This window comes from Thunnus maccoyii, chromosome 24 (assembly GCF_910596095.1).
Source record: "Thunnus maccoyii chromosome 24, fThuMac1.1, whole genome shotgun sequence".
Classification (NCBI taxonomy): domain Eukaryota; kingdom Metazoa; phylum Chordata; class Actinopteri; order Scombriformes; family Scombridae; genus Thunnus; species Thunnus maccoyii.
In genome coordinates this window covers 17740639-17753138 of record NC_056556.1, presented here as the reverse complement: position 1 = coordinate 17753138, position 12500 = coordinate 17740639, and the positions used below count along the sequence as shown (strand labels likewise).

The 12500-nt window shown below is 57.8% G+C and overlaps 31 non-coding genes and 4 pseudogenes across 31 annotated transcripts in view; all 35 read left to right on the top strand.

The window, feature by feature from the left end:
* LOC121893298 overlaps nucleotides 1-8 on the top strand; it is a 119-nt gene extending 111 nt beyond the window's left edge. The window contains exon 1 of the ribosomal RNA XR_006095208.1: nucleotides 1-8. This exon is cut by the window's left edge and continues 111 nt beyond it. This is a non-coding gene — a ribosomal RNA (5S ribosomal RNA).
* A 224-nt stretch (nucleotides 9-232) lies between these two features.
* LOC121893020 lies at nucleotides 233-351 on the top strand. Its single transcript, XR_006094935.1, has one exon. It is a non-coding gene; the product is annotated as a 5S ribosomal RNA (ribosomal RNA).
* Nucleotides 352-607: 256 nt separating this feature from the next.
* LOC121892927 lies at nucleotides 608-716 on the top strand (annotated as a pseudogene).
* Nucleotides 717-972: 256 nt separating this feature from the next.
* On the top strand, nucleotides 973-1091 carry LOC121893019. The gene has a single exon (XR_006094934.1). It is a non-coding gene; the product is annotated as a 5S ribosomal RNA (ribosomal RNA).
* A 224-nt stretch (nucleotides 1092-1315) lies between these two features.
* LOC121893018 lies at nucleotides 1316-1434 on the top strand. Its single transcript, XR_006094933.1, has one exon. It is a non-coding gene; the product is annotated as a 5S ribosomal RNA (ribosomal RNA).
* A 254-nt stretch (nucleotides 1435-1688) lies between these two features.
* LOC121893017 lies at nucleotides 1689-1807 on the top strand. Its single transcript, XR_006094932.1, has one exon. It is a non-coding gene; the product is annotated as a 5S ribosomal RNA (ribosomal RNA).
* A 256-nt stretch (nucleotides 1808-2063) lies between these two features.
* On the top strand, nucleotides 2064-2182 carry LOC121893393. Its single transcript, XR_006095299.1, has one exon. It is a non-coding gene; the product is annotated as a 5S ribosomal RNA (ribosomal RNA).
* Nucleotides 2183-2438: 256 nt separating this feature from the next.
* Nucleotides 2439-2557, top strand: LOC121893016. The gene has a single exon (XR_006094931.1). It is a non-coding gene; the product is annotated as a 5S ribosomal RNA (ribosomal RNA).
* Nucleotides 2558-2811: 254 nt separating this feature from the next.
* Nucleotides 2812-2930, top strand: LOC121893297. Its single transcript, XR_006095207.1, has one exon. It is a non-coding gene; the product is annotated as a 5S ribosomal RNA (ribosomal RNA).
* A 256-nt stretch (nucleotides 2931-3186) lies between these two features.
* Nucleotides 3187-3305, top strand: LOC121892536. Its single transcript, XR_006094510.1, has one exon. It is a non-coding gene; the product is annotated as a 5S ribosomal RNA (ribosomal RNA).
* Nucleotides 3306-3529: 224 nt separating this feature from the next.
* Nucleotides 3530-3648, top strand: LOC121893015. The gene has a single exon (XR_006094930.1). It is a non-coding gene; the product is annotated as a 5S ribosomal RNA (ribosomal RNA).
* A 256-nt stretch (nucleotides 3649-3904) lies between these two features.
* Nucleotides 3905-4023, top strand: LOC121893014. The gene has a single exon (XR_006094929.1). It is a non-coding gene; the product is annotated as a 5S ribosomal RNA (ribosomal RNA).
* Nucleotides 4024-4277: 254 nt separating this feature from the next.
* On the top strand, nucleotides 4278-4396 carry LOC121893013. The gene has a single exon (XR_006094928.1). It is a non-coding gene; the product is annotated as a 5S ribosomal RNA (ribosomal RNA).
* A 256-nt stretch (nucleotides 4397-4652) lies between these two features.
* On the top strand, nucleotides 4653-4771 carry LOC121892535. Its single transcript, XR_006094509.1, has one exon. It is a non-coding gene; the product is annotated as a 5S ribosomal RNA (ribosomal RNA).
* A 224-nt stretch (nucleotides 4772-4995) lies between these two features.
* Nucleotides 4996-5114, top strand: LOC121893012. The gene has a single exon (XR_006094927.1). It is a non-coding gene; the product is annotated as a 5S ribosomal RNA (ribosomal RNA).
* A 256-nt stretch (nucleotides 5115-5370) lies between these two features.
* Nucleotides 5371-5489, top strand: LOC121892646. The gene has a single exon (XR_006094617.1). It is a non-coding gene; the product is annotated as a 5S ribosomal RNA (ribosomal RNA).
* A 254-nt stretch (nucleotides 5490-5743) lies between these two features.
* LOC121892441 lies at nucleotides 5744-5862 on the top strand. The gene has a single exon (XR_006094417.1). It is a non-coding gene; the product is annotated as a 5S ribosomal RNA (ribosomal RNA).
* A 256-nt stretch (nucleotides 5863-6118) lies between these two features.
* Nucleotides 6119-6237, top strand: LOC121892534. The gene has a single exon (XR_006094508.1). It is a non-coding gene; the product is annotated as a 5S ribosomal RNA (ribosomal RNA).
* A 224-nt stretch (nucleotides 6238-6461) lies between these two features.
* Nucleotides 6462-6580, top strand: LOC121892720. The gene has a single exon (XR_006094688.1). It is a non-coding gene; the product is annotated as a 5S ribosomal RNA (ribosomal RNA).
* Nucleotides 6581-6836: 256 nt separating this feature from the next.
* Nucleotides 6837-6955, top strand: LOC121893011. Its single transcript, XR_006094926.1, has one exon. It is a non-coding gene; the product is annotated as a 5S ribosomal RNA (ribosomal RNA).
* A 254-nt stretch (nucleotides 6956-7209) lies between these two features.
* Nucleotides 7210-7328, top strand: LOC121892532. The gene has a single exon (XR_006094507.1). It is a non-coding gene; the product is annotated as a 5S ribosomal RNA (ribosomal RNA).
* A 224-nt stretch (nucleotides 7329-7552) lies between these two features.
* Nucleotides 7553-7671, top strand: LOC121893009. Its single transcript, XR_006094924.1, has one exon. It is a non-coding gene; the product is annotated as a 5S ribosomal RNA (ribosomal RNA).
* A 256-nt stretch (nucleotides 7672-7927) lies between these two features.
* On the top strand, nucleotides 7928-8036 carry LOC121892898 (annotated as a pseudogene).
* Nucleotides 8037-8258: 222 nt separating this feature from the next.
* On the top strand, nucleotides 8259-8377 carry LOC121893008. The gene has a single exon (XR_006094923.1). It is a non-coding gene; the product is annotated as a 5S ribosomal RNA (ribosomal RNA).
* Nucleotides 8378-8633: 256 nt separating this feature from the next.
* LOC121893006 lies at nucleotides 8634-8752 on the top strand. The gene has a single exon (XR_006094922.1). It is a non-coding gene; the product is annotated as a 5S ribosomal RNA (ribosomal RNA).
* A 224-nt stretch (nucleotides 8753-8976) lies between these two features.
* Nucleotides 8977-9095, top strand: LOC121893005. Its single transcript, XR_006094921.1, has one exon. It is a non-coding gene; the product is annotated as a 5S ribosomal RNA (ribosomal RNA).
* Nucleotides 9096-9349: 254 nt separating this feature from the next.
* On the top strand, nucleotides 9350-9468 carry LOC121893004. The gene has a single exon (XR_006094920.1). It is a non-coding gene; the product is annotated as a 5S ribosomal RNA (ribosomal RNA).
* A 256-nt stretch (nucleotides 9469-9724) lies between these two features.
* Nucleotides 9725-9833, top strand: LOC121892896 (annotated as a pseudogene).
* A 256-nt stretch (nucleotides 9834-10089) lies between these two features.
* LOC121893002 lies at nucleotides 10090-10208 on the top strand. Its single transcript, XR_006094918.1, has one exon. It is a non-coding gene; the product is annotated as a 5S ribosomal RNA (ribosomal RNA).
* A 254-nt stretch (nucleotides 10209-10462) lies between these two features.
* On the top strand, nucleotides 10463-10581 carry LOC121892531. The gene has a single exon (XR_006094506.1). It is a non-coding gene; the product is annotated as a 5S ribosomal RNA (ribosomal RNA).
* Nucleotides 10582-10805: 224 nt separating this feature from the next.
* On the top strand, nucleotides 10806-10924 carry LOC121893001. The gene has a single exon (XR_006094917.1). It is a non-coding gene; the product is annotated as a 5S ribosomal RNA (ribosomal RNA).
* Nucleotides 10925-11180: 256 nt separating this feature from the next.
* Nucleotides 11181-11299, top strand: LOC121893000. The gene has a single exon (XR_006094916.1). It is a non-coding gene; the product is annotated as a 5S ribosomal RNA (ribosomal RNA).
* A 224-nt stretch (nucleotides 11300-11523) lies between these two features.
* On the top strand, nucleotides 11524-11642 carry LOC121893340. Its single transcript, XR_006095249.1, has one exon. It is a non-coding gene; the product is annotated as a 5S ribosomal RNA (ribosomal RNA).
* Nucleotides 11643-11898: 256 nt separating this feature from the next.
* LOC121892999 lies at nucleotides 11899-12017 on the top strand. The gene has a single exon (XR_006094915.1). It is a non-coding gene; the product is annotated as a 5S ribosomal RNA (ribosomal RNA).
* Nucleotides 12018-12273: 256 nt separating this feature from the next.
* Nucleotides 12274-12382, top strand: LOC121892895 (annotated as a pseudogene).
* The last annotated feature ends 118 nt before the right edge of the window (nucleotides 12383-12500 follow it).

Genomic DNA, 12500 nt, shown 5'->3' with positions numbered 1-12500 from the left:
TGTAAGCTTTTTCACTTTTCTCCACAAGCGCCCGCCCGCCGTGTTTAACGTAGGGATCCTCTCTCTTGTTTTCCTCCGTGTCTGTGCAGAACTGTGCGCGGGAGTCCCACTCTCTGGTATTTCTCCGACGGAGGAATGGATCGGAACGCTCTCCCCGCAGCTGCCGCCTGGGCGTTGAAGGCGCGTCTGACGAGCGACATCCCTAAAAGGCCCATGCGTGGTACCTTGGACAGCTTACGGCCATACCACCCTGAACACGCCCGATCTCGTCTGATCTCGGAAGCTAAGCAGGGTCGGGCCTGGTTAGTACTTGGATGGGAGACCGCCTGGGAATACCAGGTGCTGTAAGCTTTTTCACTTTTCTCCACAAGCGCCCGCCCGCCGTGTTTAACGTAGGGATCCTCTCTCTTGTTTTCCTCCGTGTCTGTGCAGAACTGTGCGCGGGAGTCCCACTCTCTGGTATTTCTCCGACGGAGGAATGGATCGGAACGCTCTCCCCGCAGCTGCCGCCTGGGCGTTGAAGGCGCGTCTGACGAGCGACATCCCTAAAAGGCCCATGCGTGGTACCTTGGACAGCTTAAAAGGCCCATGCGTGGTACCTTGGACAGCTTACGGCCATACCACCCTGAACACGCCTGATCTCGGAAGCTAAGCAGGGTCAGGCCTGGTTAGTACTTGGATGGGAGACCGCCTGGGAATACCAGGTGCTGTAAGCTTTTTCACTTTTCTCCACAAGCGCCCGCCCGCCGTGTTTAACGTAGGGATCCTCTCTCTTGTTTTCCTCCGTGTCTGTGCAGAACTGTGCGCGGGAGTCCCACTCTCTGGTATTTCTCTGACGGAGGAATGGATCGGAACGCTCTCCCCGCAGCTGCCGCCTGGGCGTTGAAGGCGCGTCTGACGAGCGACATCCCTAAAAGGCCCATGCGTGGTACCTTGGACAGCTTAAAAGGCCCATGCGTGGTACCTTGGACAGCTTACGGCCATACCACCCTGAACACGCCCGATCTCGTCTGATCTCGGAAGCTAAGCAGGGTCGGGCCTGGTTAGTACTTGGATGGGAGACCGCCTGGGAATACCAGGTGCTGTAAGCTTTTTCACTTTTCTCCACAAGCGCCCGCCCGCCGTGTTTAACGTAGGGATCCTCTCTCTTGTTTTCCTCCGTGTCTGTGCAGAACTGTGCGCGGGAGTCCCACTCTCTGGTATTTCTCCGACGGAGGAATGGATCGGAACGCTCTCCCCGCAGCTGCCGCCTGGGCGTTGAAGGCGCGTCTGACGAGCGACATCCCTAAAAGGCCCATGCGTGGTATCTTGGACAGCTTACGGCCATACCACCCTGAACACGCCCGATCTCGTCTGATCTCGGAAGCTAAGCAGGGTCGGGCCTGGTTAGTACTTGGATGGGAGACCGCCTGGGAATACCAGGTGCTGTAAGCTTTTTCACTTTTCTCCACAAGCGCCCGCCCGCCGTGTTTAACGTAGGGATCCTCTCTCTTGTTTTCCTCCGTGTCTGTGCAGAACTGTGCGCGGGAGTCCCACTCTGGTATTTCTCCGACGGAGGAATGGATCGGAACGCTCTCCCCGCAGCTGCCGCCTGGGCATTGAAGGCGCGTCTGACGAGCGACATCCCTAAAAGGCCCATGCGTGGTACCTTGGACAGCTTAAAAGGCCCATGCGTGGTACCTTGGACAGCTTACGGCCATACCACCCTGAACACGCCCGATCTCGTCTGATCTCGGAAGCTAAGCAGGGTCGGGCCTGGTTAGTACTTGGATGGGAGACCGCCTGGGAATACCAGGTGCTGTAAGCTTTTTCACTTTTCTCCACAAGCGCCCGCCCGCCGTGTTTAACGTAGGGATCCTCTCTCTTGTTTTCCTCCGTGTCTGTGCAGAACTGTGCGCGGGAGTCCCACTCTCTGGTATTTCTCCGACGGAGGAATGGATCGGAACGCTCTCCCCGCAGCTGCCGCCTGGGCGTTGAAGGCGCGTCTGACGAGCGACATCCCTAAAAGGCCCATGCGTGGTACCTTGGACAGCTTAAAAGGCCCATGCGTGGTACCTTGGACAGCTTACGGCCATACCACCCTGAACACGCCTGATCTCGTCTGATCTCGGAAGCTAAGCAGGGTCGGGCCTGGTTAGTACTTGGATGGGAGACCGCCTGGGAATACCAGGTGCTGTAAGCTTTTTCACTTTTCTCCACAAGCGCCCGCCCGCCGTGTTTAACGTAGGGATCCTCTCTCTTGTTTTCCTCCGTGTCTGTGCAGAACTGTGCGCGGGAGTCCCACTCTCTGGTATTTCTCCGACGGAGGAATGGATCGGAACGCTCTCCCCGCAGCTGCCGCCTGGGCGTTGAAGGCGCGTCTGACGAGCGACATCCCTAAAAGGCCCATGCGTGGTACCTTGGACAGCTTAAAAGGCCCATGCGTGGTACCTTGGACAGCTTACGGCCATACCACCCTGAACACGCCCGATCTCGTCTGATCTCGGAAGCTAAGCAGGGTCGGGCCTGGTTAGTACTTGGATGGGAGACCGCCTGGGAATACCAGGTGCTGTAAGCTTTTTCACTTTTCTCCACAAGCGCCCGCCCGCCGTGTTTAACGTAGGGATCCTCTCTCTTGTTTTCCTCCGTGTCTGTGCAGAACTGTGCGCGGGAATCCCACTCTGGTATTTCTCCGACGGAGGAATGGATCGGAACGCTCTCCCCGCAGCTGCCGCCTGGGCGTTGAAGGCGCGTCTGACGAGCGACATCCCTAAAAGGCCCATGCGTGGTACCTTGGACAGCTTAAAAGGCCCATGCGTGGTACCTTGGACAGCTTACGGCCATACCACCCTGAACACGCCCGATCTCGTCTGATCTCGGAAGCTAAGCAGGGTGGGGCCTGGTTAGTACTTGGATGGGAGACCGCCTGGGAATACCAGGTGCTGTAAGCTTTTTCACTTTTCTCCACAAGCGCCCGCCCGCCGTGTTTAACGTAGGGATCCTCTCTCTTGTTTTCCTCCGTGTCTGTGCAGAACTGTGCGCGGGAGTCCCACTCTCTGGTATTTCTCCGACGGAGGAATGGATCGGAACGCTCTCCCCGCAGCTGCCGCCTGGGCGTTGAAGGCGCGTCTGACGAGCGACATCCCTAAAAGGCCCATGCGTGGTACCTTGGACAGCTTAAAAGGCCCATGCGTGGTACCTTGGACAGCTTACGGCCATACCACCCTGAACACGCCCGATCTCGTCTGATCTCGGAAGCTAAGCAGGGTCGGTCCTGGTTAGTACTTGGATGGGAGACCGCCTGGGAATACCAGGTGCTGTAAGCTTTTTCACTTTTCTCCACAAGCGCCCGCCCGCCGTGTTTAACGTAGGGATCCTCTCTCTTGTTTTCCTCCGTGTCTGTGCAGAACTGTGCGCGGGAGTCCCACTCTCTGGTATTTCTCCGACGGAGGAATGGATCGGAACGCTCTCCCCGCAGCTGCCGCCTGGGCGTTGAAGGCGCGTCTGACGAGCGACATCCCTAAAAGGCCCATGCGTGGTACCTTGGACAGCTTACGGCCATACCACCCTGAACACGCCCGATCTCGTCTGATCTCGGAAGCTAAGCAGGGTCGGGCCTGGTTAGTACTTGGATGGGAGACCGCCTGGGAATACCAGGTGCTGTAAGCTTTTTCACTTTTCTCCACAAGCGCCCGCCCGCCGTGTTTAACGTAGGGATCCTCTCTCTTGTTTTCCTCCGTGTCTGTGCAGAACTGTGCGCGGGAGTCCCACTCTCTGGTATTTCTCCGACGGAGGAATGGATCGGAACGCTCTCCCCGCAGCTGCCGCCTGGGCGTTGAAGGCGCGTCTGACGAGCGACATCCCTAAAAGGCCCATGCGTGGTACCTTGGACAGCTTAAAAGGCCCATGCGTGGTACCTTGGACAGCTTACGGCCATACCACCCTGAACACGCCCGATCTCGTCTGATCTCGGAAGCTAAGCAGGGTCGGGCCTGGTTAGTACTTGGATGGGAGACCGCCTGGGAATACCAGGTGCTGTAAGCTTTTTCACTTTTCTCCACAAGCGCCCGCCCGCCGTGTTTAACGTAGGGATCCTCTCTCTTGTTTTCCTCCGTGTCTGTGCAGAACTGTGCGCGGGAATCCCACTCTGGTATTTCTCCGACGGAGGAATGGATCGGAACGCTCTCCCCGCAGCTGCCGCCTGGGCGTTGAAGGCGCGTCTGACGAGCGACATCCCTAAAAGGCCCATGCGTGGTACCTTGGACAGCTTAAAAGGCCCATGCGTGGTACCTTGGACAGCTTACGGCCATACCACCCTGAACACGCCCGATCTCGTCTGATCTCGGAAGCTAAGCAGGGTCGGGCCTGGTTAGTACTTGGATGGGAGACCGCCTGGGAATACCAGGTGCTGTAAGCTTTTTCACTTTTCTCCACAAGCGCCCGCCCGCCGTGTTTAACGTAGGGATCCTCTCTCTTGTTTTCCTCCGTGTCTGTGCAGAACTGTGCGCGGGAGTCCCACTCTCTGGTATTTCTCCGACGGAGGAATGGATCGGAACGCTCTCCCCGCAGCTGCCGCCTGGGCGTTGAAGGCGCGTCTGACGAGCGACATCCCTAAAAGGCCCATGCGTGGTACCTTGGACAGCTTAAAAGGCCCATGCGTGGTACCTTGGACAGCTTACGGCCATACCACCCTGAACACGCCCGATCTCGTCTGATCTCGGAAGCTAAGCAGGGTCGGTCCTGGTTAGTACTTGGATGGGAGACCGCCTGGGAATACCAGGTGCTGTAAGCTTTTTCACTTTTCTCCACAAGCGCCCGCCCGCCGTGTTTAACGTAGGGATCCTCTCTCTTGTTTTCCTCCGTGTCTGTGCAGAACTGTGCGCGGGAGTCCCACTCTCTGGTATTTCTCCGACGGAGGAATGGATCGGAACGCTCTCCCCGCAGCTGCCGCCTGGGCGTTGAAGGCGCGTCTGACGAGCGACATCCCTAAAAGGCCCATGCGTGGTACCTTGGACAGCTTACGGCCATACCACCCTGAACACGCCCGATCTCGTCTGATCTCGGAAGCTAAGCAGGGTCGGGCCTGGTTAGTACTTGGATGGGAGACCGCCTGGGAATACCAGGTGCTGTAAGCTTTTTCACTTTTCTCCACAAGCGCCCGCCCGCCGTGTTTAACGTAGGGATCCTCTCTCTTGTTTTCCTCCGTGTCTGTGCAGAACTGTGCGCGGGAGTCCCACTCTCTGGTATTTCTCCGACGGAGGAATGGATCGGAACACTCTCCCCGCAGCTGCCGCCTGGGCGTTGAAGGCGCGTCTGACGAGCGACATCCCTAAAAGGCCCATGCGTGGTACCTTGGACAGCTTAAAAGGCCCATGCGTGGTACCTTGGACAGCTTACGGCCATACCACCCTGAACACGCCCGATCTCGTCTGATCTCGGAAGCTAAGCAGGGTCGGCCCTGGTTAGTACTTGGATGGGAGACCGCCTGGGAATACCAGGTGCTGTAAGCTTTTTCACTTTTCTCCACAAGCGCCCGCCCGCCGTGTTTAACGTAGGGATCCTCTCTCTTGTTTTCCTCCGTGTCTGTGCAGAACTGTGCGCGGGAATCCCACTCTGGTATTTCTCCGACGGAGGAATGGATCGGAACGCTCTCCCCGCAGCTGCCGCCTGGGCGTTGAAGGCGCGTCTGACGAGCGACATCCCTAAAAGGCCCATGCGTGGTACCTTGGACAGCTTAAAAGGCCCATGCGTGGTACCTTGGACAGCTTACGGCCATACCACCCTGAACACGCCCGATCTCGTCTGATCTCGGAAGCTAAGTAGGGTCGGGCCTGGTTAGTACTTGGATGGGAGACCGCCTGGGAATACCAGGTGCTGTAAGCTTTTTCACTTTTCTCCACAAGCGCCCGCCCGCCGTGTTTAACGTAGGGATCCTCTCTCTTGTTTTCCTCCGTGTCTGTGCAGAACTGTGCGCGGGAGTCCCACTCTCTGGTATTTCTCCGACGGAGGAATGGATCGGAACGCTCTCCCCGCAGCTGCCGCCTGGGCGTTGAAGGCGCGTCTGACGAGCGACATCCCTAAAAGGCCCATGCGTGGTACCTTGGACAGCTTAAAAGGCCCATGCGTGGTACCTTGGACAGCTTACGGCCATACCACCCTGAACACGCCCGATCTCGTCTGATCTCGGAAGCTAAGCAGGGTCGGTCCTGGTTAGTACTTGGATGGGAGACCGCCTGGGAATACCAGGTGCTGTAAGCTTTTTCACTTTTCTCCACAAGCGCCCGCCCGCCGTGTTTAACGTAGGGATCCTCTCTCTTGTTTTCCTCCGTGTCTGTGCAGAACTGTGCGCGGGAGTCCCACTCTCTGCTATTTCTCCGACGGAGGAATGGATCGGAACGCTCTCCCCGCAGCTGCCGCCTGGGCGTTGAAGGCGCGTCTGACGAGCGACATCCCTAAAAGGCCCATGCGTGGTACCTTGGACAGCTTACGGCCATACCACCCTGAACACGCCCGATCTCGTCTGATCTCGGAAGCTAAGCAGGGTCGGGCCTTGTTAGTACTTGGATGGGAGACCGCCTGGGAATACCAGGTGCTGTAAGCTTTTTCACTTTTCTCCACAAGCGCCCGCCCGCCGTGTTTAACGTAGGGATCCTCTCTCTTGTTTTCCTCCGTGTCTGTGCAGAACTGTGCGCGGGAGTCCCACTCTCTGGTATTTCTCCGACGGAGGAATGGATCGGAACACTCTCCCCGCAGCTGCCGCCTGGGCGTTGAAGGCGCGTCTGACGAGCGACATCCCTAAAAGGCCCATGCGTGGTACCTTGGACAGCTTTAAAGGCCCATGCGTGGTACCTTAGACAGCTTACGGCCATACCACCCTGAACACGCCCGATCTCGTCTGATCTCGGAAGCTAAGCAGGGTCGGGCCTGGTTAGTACTTGGATGGGAGACCGCCTGGGAATACCAGGTGCTGTAAGCTTTTTCACTTTTCTCCACAAGCGCCCGCCCGCCGTGTTTAACGTAGGGATCCTCTCTCTTGTTTTCCTCCGTGTCTGTGCAGAACTGTGCGCGGGAGTCCCACTCTGGTATTTCTCCGACGGAGGAATGGATCGGAACGCTCTCCCCGCAGCTGCCGCCTGGGCGTTGAAGGCGCGTCTGACGAGCGACATCCCTAAAAGGCCCATGCGTGGTACCTTGGACAGCTTAAAAGGCCCATGCGTGGTACCTTGGACAGCTTACGGCCATACCACCCTGAACACGCCCGATCTCGTCTGATCTCGGAAGCTAAGCAGGGTCGGTCCTGGTTAGTACTTGGATGGGAGACCGCCTGGGAATACCAGGTGCTGTAAGCTTTTTCACTTTTCTCCACAAGCGCCCGCCCGCCGTGTTTAACGTAGGGATCCTCTCTCTTGTTTTCCTCCGTGTCTGTGCAGAACTGTGCGCGGGAGTCCCACTCTCTGGTATTTCTCCGACGGAGGAATGGATCGGAACGCTCTCCCCGCAGCTGCCGCCTGGGCGTTGAAGGCGCGTCTGACGAGCGACATCCCTAAAAGGCCCATGCGTGGTACCTTGGACAGCTTACGGCCATACCACCCTGAACACGCCCGATCTCGTCTGATCTCGGAAGCTAAGCAGGGTCGGGCCTGGTTAGTACTTGGATGGGAGACCGCCTGGGAATACCAGGTGCTGTAAGCTTTTTCACTTTTCTCCACAAGCGCCCGCCCGCCGTGTTTAACGTAGGGATCCTCTCTCTTGTTTTCCTCCGTGTCTGTGCAGAACTGTGAGCGGGAGTCCCACTCTCTGGTATTTCTCCGACGGAGGAATGGATCGGAACGCTCTCCCCGCAGCTGCCGCCTGGGCGTTGAAGGCGCGTCTGACGAGCGACATCCCTAAAAGGCCCATGCGTGGTACCTTGGACAGCTTAAAAGGCCCATGCGTGGCACCTTGGACAGCTTACGGCCATACCACCCTGAACACGCCTGATCTCGGAAGCTAAGCAGGGTCGGGCCTGGTTAGTACTTGGATGGGAGACCGCCTGGGAATACCAGGTGCTGTAAGCTTTTTCACTTTTCTCCACAAGCGCCCGCCCGCCGTGTTTAACGTAGGGATCCTCTCTCTTGTTTTCCTCCGTGTCTGTGCAGAACTGTGCGCGGGAGTCCCACTCTGGTATTTCTCCGACGGAGGAATGGATCGGAACGCTCTCCCCGCAGCTGCCGCCTGGGCGTTGAAGGCGCGTCTGACGAGCGACATCCCTAAAAGGCCCATGCGTGGTACCTTGGACAGCTTACGGCCATACCACCCTGAACACGCCCGATCTCGTCTGATCTCGGAAGCTAAGCAGGGTCGGGCCTGGTTAGTACTTGGATGGGAGACCGCCTGGGAATACCAGGTGCTGTAAGCTTTTTCACTTTTCTCCACAAGCGCCCGCCCGCCGTGTTTAACGTAGGGATCCTCTCTCTTGTTTTCCTCCGTGTCTGTGCAGAACTGTGCGCGGGAGTCCCACTCTCTGGTATTTCTCCGACGGAGGAATGGATCGGAACGCTCTCCCCGCAGCTGCCGCCTGGGCGTTGAAGGCGCGTCTGACGAGCGACATCCCTAAAAGGCCCATGCGTGGTACCTTGGACAGCTTAAAAGGCCCATGCGTGGCACCTTGGACAGCTTACGGCCATACCACCCTGAACACGCCCGATCTCGTCTGATCTCGGAAGCTAAGCAGGGTCGGGCCTGGTTAGTACTTGGATGGGAGACCGCCTGGGAATACCAGGTGCTGTAAGCTTTTTCACTTTTCTCCACAAGCGCCCGCCCGCCGTGTTTAACATAGGGATCCTCTCTCTTGTTTTCCTCCGTGTCTGTGCAGAACTGTGCGCGGGAGTCCCACTCTCTGGTATTTCTCCGACGGAGGAATGGATCGGAACGCTCTCCCCGCAGCTGCCGCCTGGGCGTTGAAGGCGCGTCTGACGAGCGACATCCCTAAAAGGCCCATGCGTGGTATCTTGGACAGCTTACGGCCATACCACCCTGAACACGCCCGATCTCGTCTGATCTCGGAAGCTAAGCAGGGTCGGGCCTGGTTAGTACTTGGATGGGAGACCGCCTGGGAATACCAGGTGCTGTAAGCTTTTTCACTTTTCTCCACAAGCGCCCGCCCGCCGTGTTTAACGTAGGGATCCTCTCTCTTGTTTTCCTCCGTGTCTGTGCAGAACTGTGCGCGGGAGTCCCACTCTGGTATTTCTCCGACGGAGGAATGGATCGGAACGCTCTCCCCGCAGCTGCCGCCTGGGCATTGAAGGCGCGTCTGACGAGCGACATCCCTAAAAGGCCCATGCGTGGTATCTTGGACAGCTTAAAAGGCCCATGCGTGGTACCTTGGACAGCTTACGGCCATACCACCCTGAACACGCCCGATCTCGTCTGATCTCGGAAGCTAAGCAGGGTCGGGCCTGGTTAGTACTTGGATGGGAGACCGCCTGGGAATACCAGGTGCTGTAAGCTTTTTCACTTTTCTCCACAAGCGCCCGCCCGCCGTGTTTAACGTAGGGATCCTCTCTCTTGTTTTCCTCCGTGTCTGTGCAGAACTGTGCGCGGGAGTCCCACTCTCTGCTATTTCTCCGACGGAGGAATGGATCGGAACGCTCTCCCCGCAGCTGCCGCCTGGGCGTTGAAGGCGCGTCTGACGAGTGACATCCCTAAAAGGCCCATGCGTGGTACCTTGGACAGCTTAAAAGGCCCATGCGTGGTACCTTGGACAGCTTACGGCCATACCACCCTGAACACGCCTGATCTCGGAAGCTAAGCAGGGTCGGGCCTGGTTAGTACTTGGATGGGAGACCGCCTGGGAATACCAGGTGCTGTAAGCTTTTTCACTTTTCTCCACAAGCGCCCGCCCGCCGTGTTTAACGTAGGGATCCTCTCTCTTGTTTTCCTCCGTGTCTGTGCAGAACTGTGCGCGGGAGTCCCACTCTCTGGTATTTCTCCGACGGAGGAATGGATCGGAACGCTCTCCCCGCAGCTGCCGCCTGGGCGTTGAAGGCGCGTCTGACGAGCGACATCCCTAAAAGGCCCATGCGTGGTACCTTGGACAGCTTAAAAGGCCCATGCGTGGCACCTTGGACAGCTTACGGCCATACCACCCTGAACACGCCCGATCTCGTCTGATCTCGGAAGCTAAGCAGGGTCGGGCCTGGTTAGTACTTGGATGGGAGACCGCCTGGGAATACCAGGTGCTGTAAGCTTTTTCACTTTTCTCCACAAGCGCCCGCCCGCCGTGTTTAACGTAGGGATCCTCTCTCTTGTTTTCCTCCGTGTCTGTGCAGAACTGTGCGCGGGAGTCCCACTCTGGTATTTCTCCGACGGAGGAATGGATCGGAACGCTCTCCCCGCAGCTGCCGCCTGGGCGTTGAAGGCGCGTCTGACGAGCGACATCCCTAAAAGGCCCATGCGTTGTACCTTGGACAGCTTAAAAGGCCCATGCGTGGTACCTTGGACAGCTTACGGCCATACCACCCTGAACACGCCCGATCTCGTCTGATCTCGGAAGCTAAGCAGGGTCGGTCCTGGTTAGTACTTGGATGGGAGACCGCCTGGGAATACCAGGTGCTGTAAGCTTTTTCACTTTTCTCCACAAGCGCCCGCCCGCCGTGTTTAACGTAGGGATCCTCTCTCTTGTTTTCCTCCGTGTCTGTGCAGAACTGTGCGCGGGAGTCCCACTCTCTGGTATTTCTCCGACGGAGGAATGGATCGGAACGCTCTCCCCGCAGCTGCCGCCTGGGCGTTGAAGGCGCGTCTGACGAGCGACATCCCTAAAAGGCCCATGCGTGGTACCTTGGACAGCTTACGGCCATACCACCCTGAACACGCCCGATCTCGTCTGATCTCGGAAGCTAAGCAGGGTCGGGCCTGGTTAGTACTTGGATGGGAGACCGCCTGGGAATACCAGGTGCTGTAAGCTTTTTCACTTTTCTCCACAAGCGCCCGCCCGCCGTGTTTAACGTAGGGATCCTCTCTCTTGTTTTCCTCCGTGTCTGTGCAGAACTGTGCGCGGGAGTCCCACTCTCTGGTATTTCTCCGACGGAGGAATGGATCGGAACGCTCTCCCCGCAGCTGCCGCCTGGGCGTTGAAGGCGCGTCTGACGAGCGACATCCCTAAAAGGCCCATGCGTGGTACCTTGGACAGCTTAAAAGGCCCATGCGTGGCACGTTGGACAGCTTACGGCCATACCACCCTGAACACGCCCGATCTCGTCTGATCTCGGAAGCTAAGCAGGGTCGGGCCTGGTTAGTACTTGGATGGGAGACCGCCTGGGAATACCAGGTGCTGTAAGCTTTTTCACTTTTCTCCACAAGCGCCCGCCCGCCGTGTTTAACGTAGGGATCCTCTCTCTTGTTTTCCTCCGTGTCTGTGCAGAACTGTGCGCGGGAGTCCCACTCTCTGGTATTTCTCCGACGGAGGAATGGATCGGAACGCTCTCCCCGCAGCTGCCGCCTGGGCGTTGAAGGCGCGTCTGACGAGCGACATCCCTAAAAGGCCCATGCGTGGTACCTTGGACAGCTTACGGCCATACCCCCCTGAACACGCCCGATCTCGTCTGATCTCGGAAGCTAAGCAGGGTCGGGCCTGGTTAGTACTTGGATGGGAGACCGCCTGGGAATACCAGGTGCTGTAAGCTTTTTCACTTTTCTCCACAAGCGCCCGCCCGCCGTGTTTAACGTAGGGATCCTCTCTCTTGTTTTCCTCCGTGTCTGTGCAGAACTGTGCGCGGGAGTCCCACTCTCTGGTATTTCTCCGACGGAGGAATGGATCGGAACGCTCTCCCCGCAGCTGCCGCCTGGGCGTTGAAGGCGCGTCTGACGAGCGACATCCCTAAAAGGCCCATGCGTGGTACCTTGGACAGCTTAAAAGGCCCATGCGTGGTACCTTGGACAGCTTACGGCCATACCACCCTGAACACGCCCGATCTCGTCTGATCTCGGAAGCTAAGCAGGGTCGGGCCTGGTTAGTACTTGGATGGGAGACCGCCTGGGAATACCAGGTGCTGTAAGCTTTTTCACTTTTCTCCACAAGCGCCCGCCCGCCGTGTTTAACGTAGGGATCCTCTCTCTTGTTTTCCTTCGTGTCTGTGCAGAACTGTGCGCGGGAGTCCCACTCTCTGGTATTTCTCCGACGGAGGAATGGATCGGAACGCTCTCCCCGCAGCTGCCGCCTGGGCGTTGAAGGCGCGTCTGACGAGCGACATCCCTAAAAGGCCCATGCGTGGTACCTTGGACAGCTTAAAAGGCCCATGCGTGGCACCTTGGACAGCTTACGGCCATACCACCCTGAACACGCCTGATCTCGGAAGCTAAGCAGGGTCGGGCCTGGTTAGTACTTGGATGGGAGACCGCCTGGGAATACCAGGTGCTGTAAGCTTTTTCACTTTTCTCCACAAGCGCCCGCCCGCCGTGTTTAACGTAGGGATCCTCTCTCTTGTTTTCCTCCGTGTCTGTGCAGAACTGTGCGCGGGAGTCCCACTCTGGTATTTCTCCGA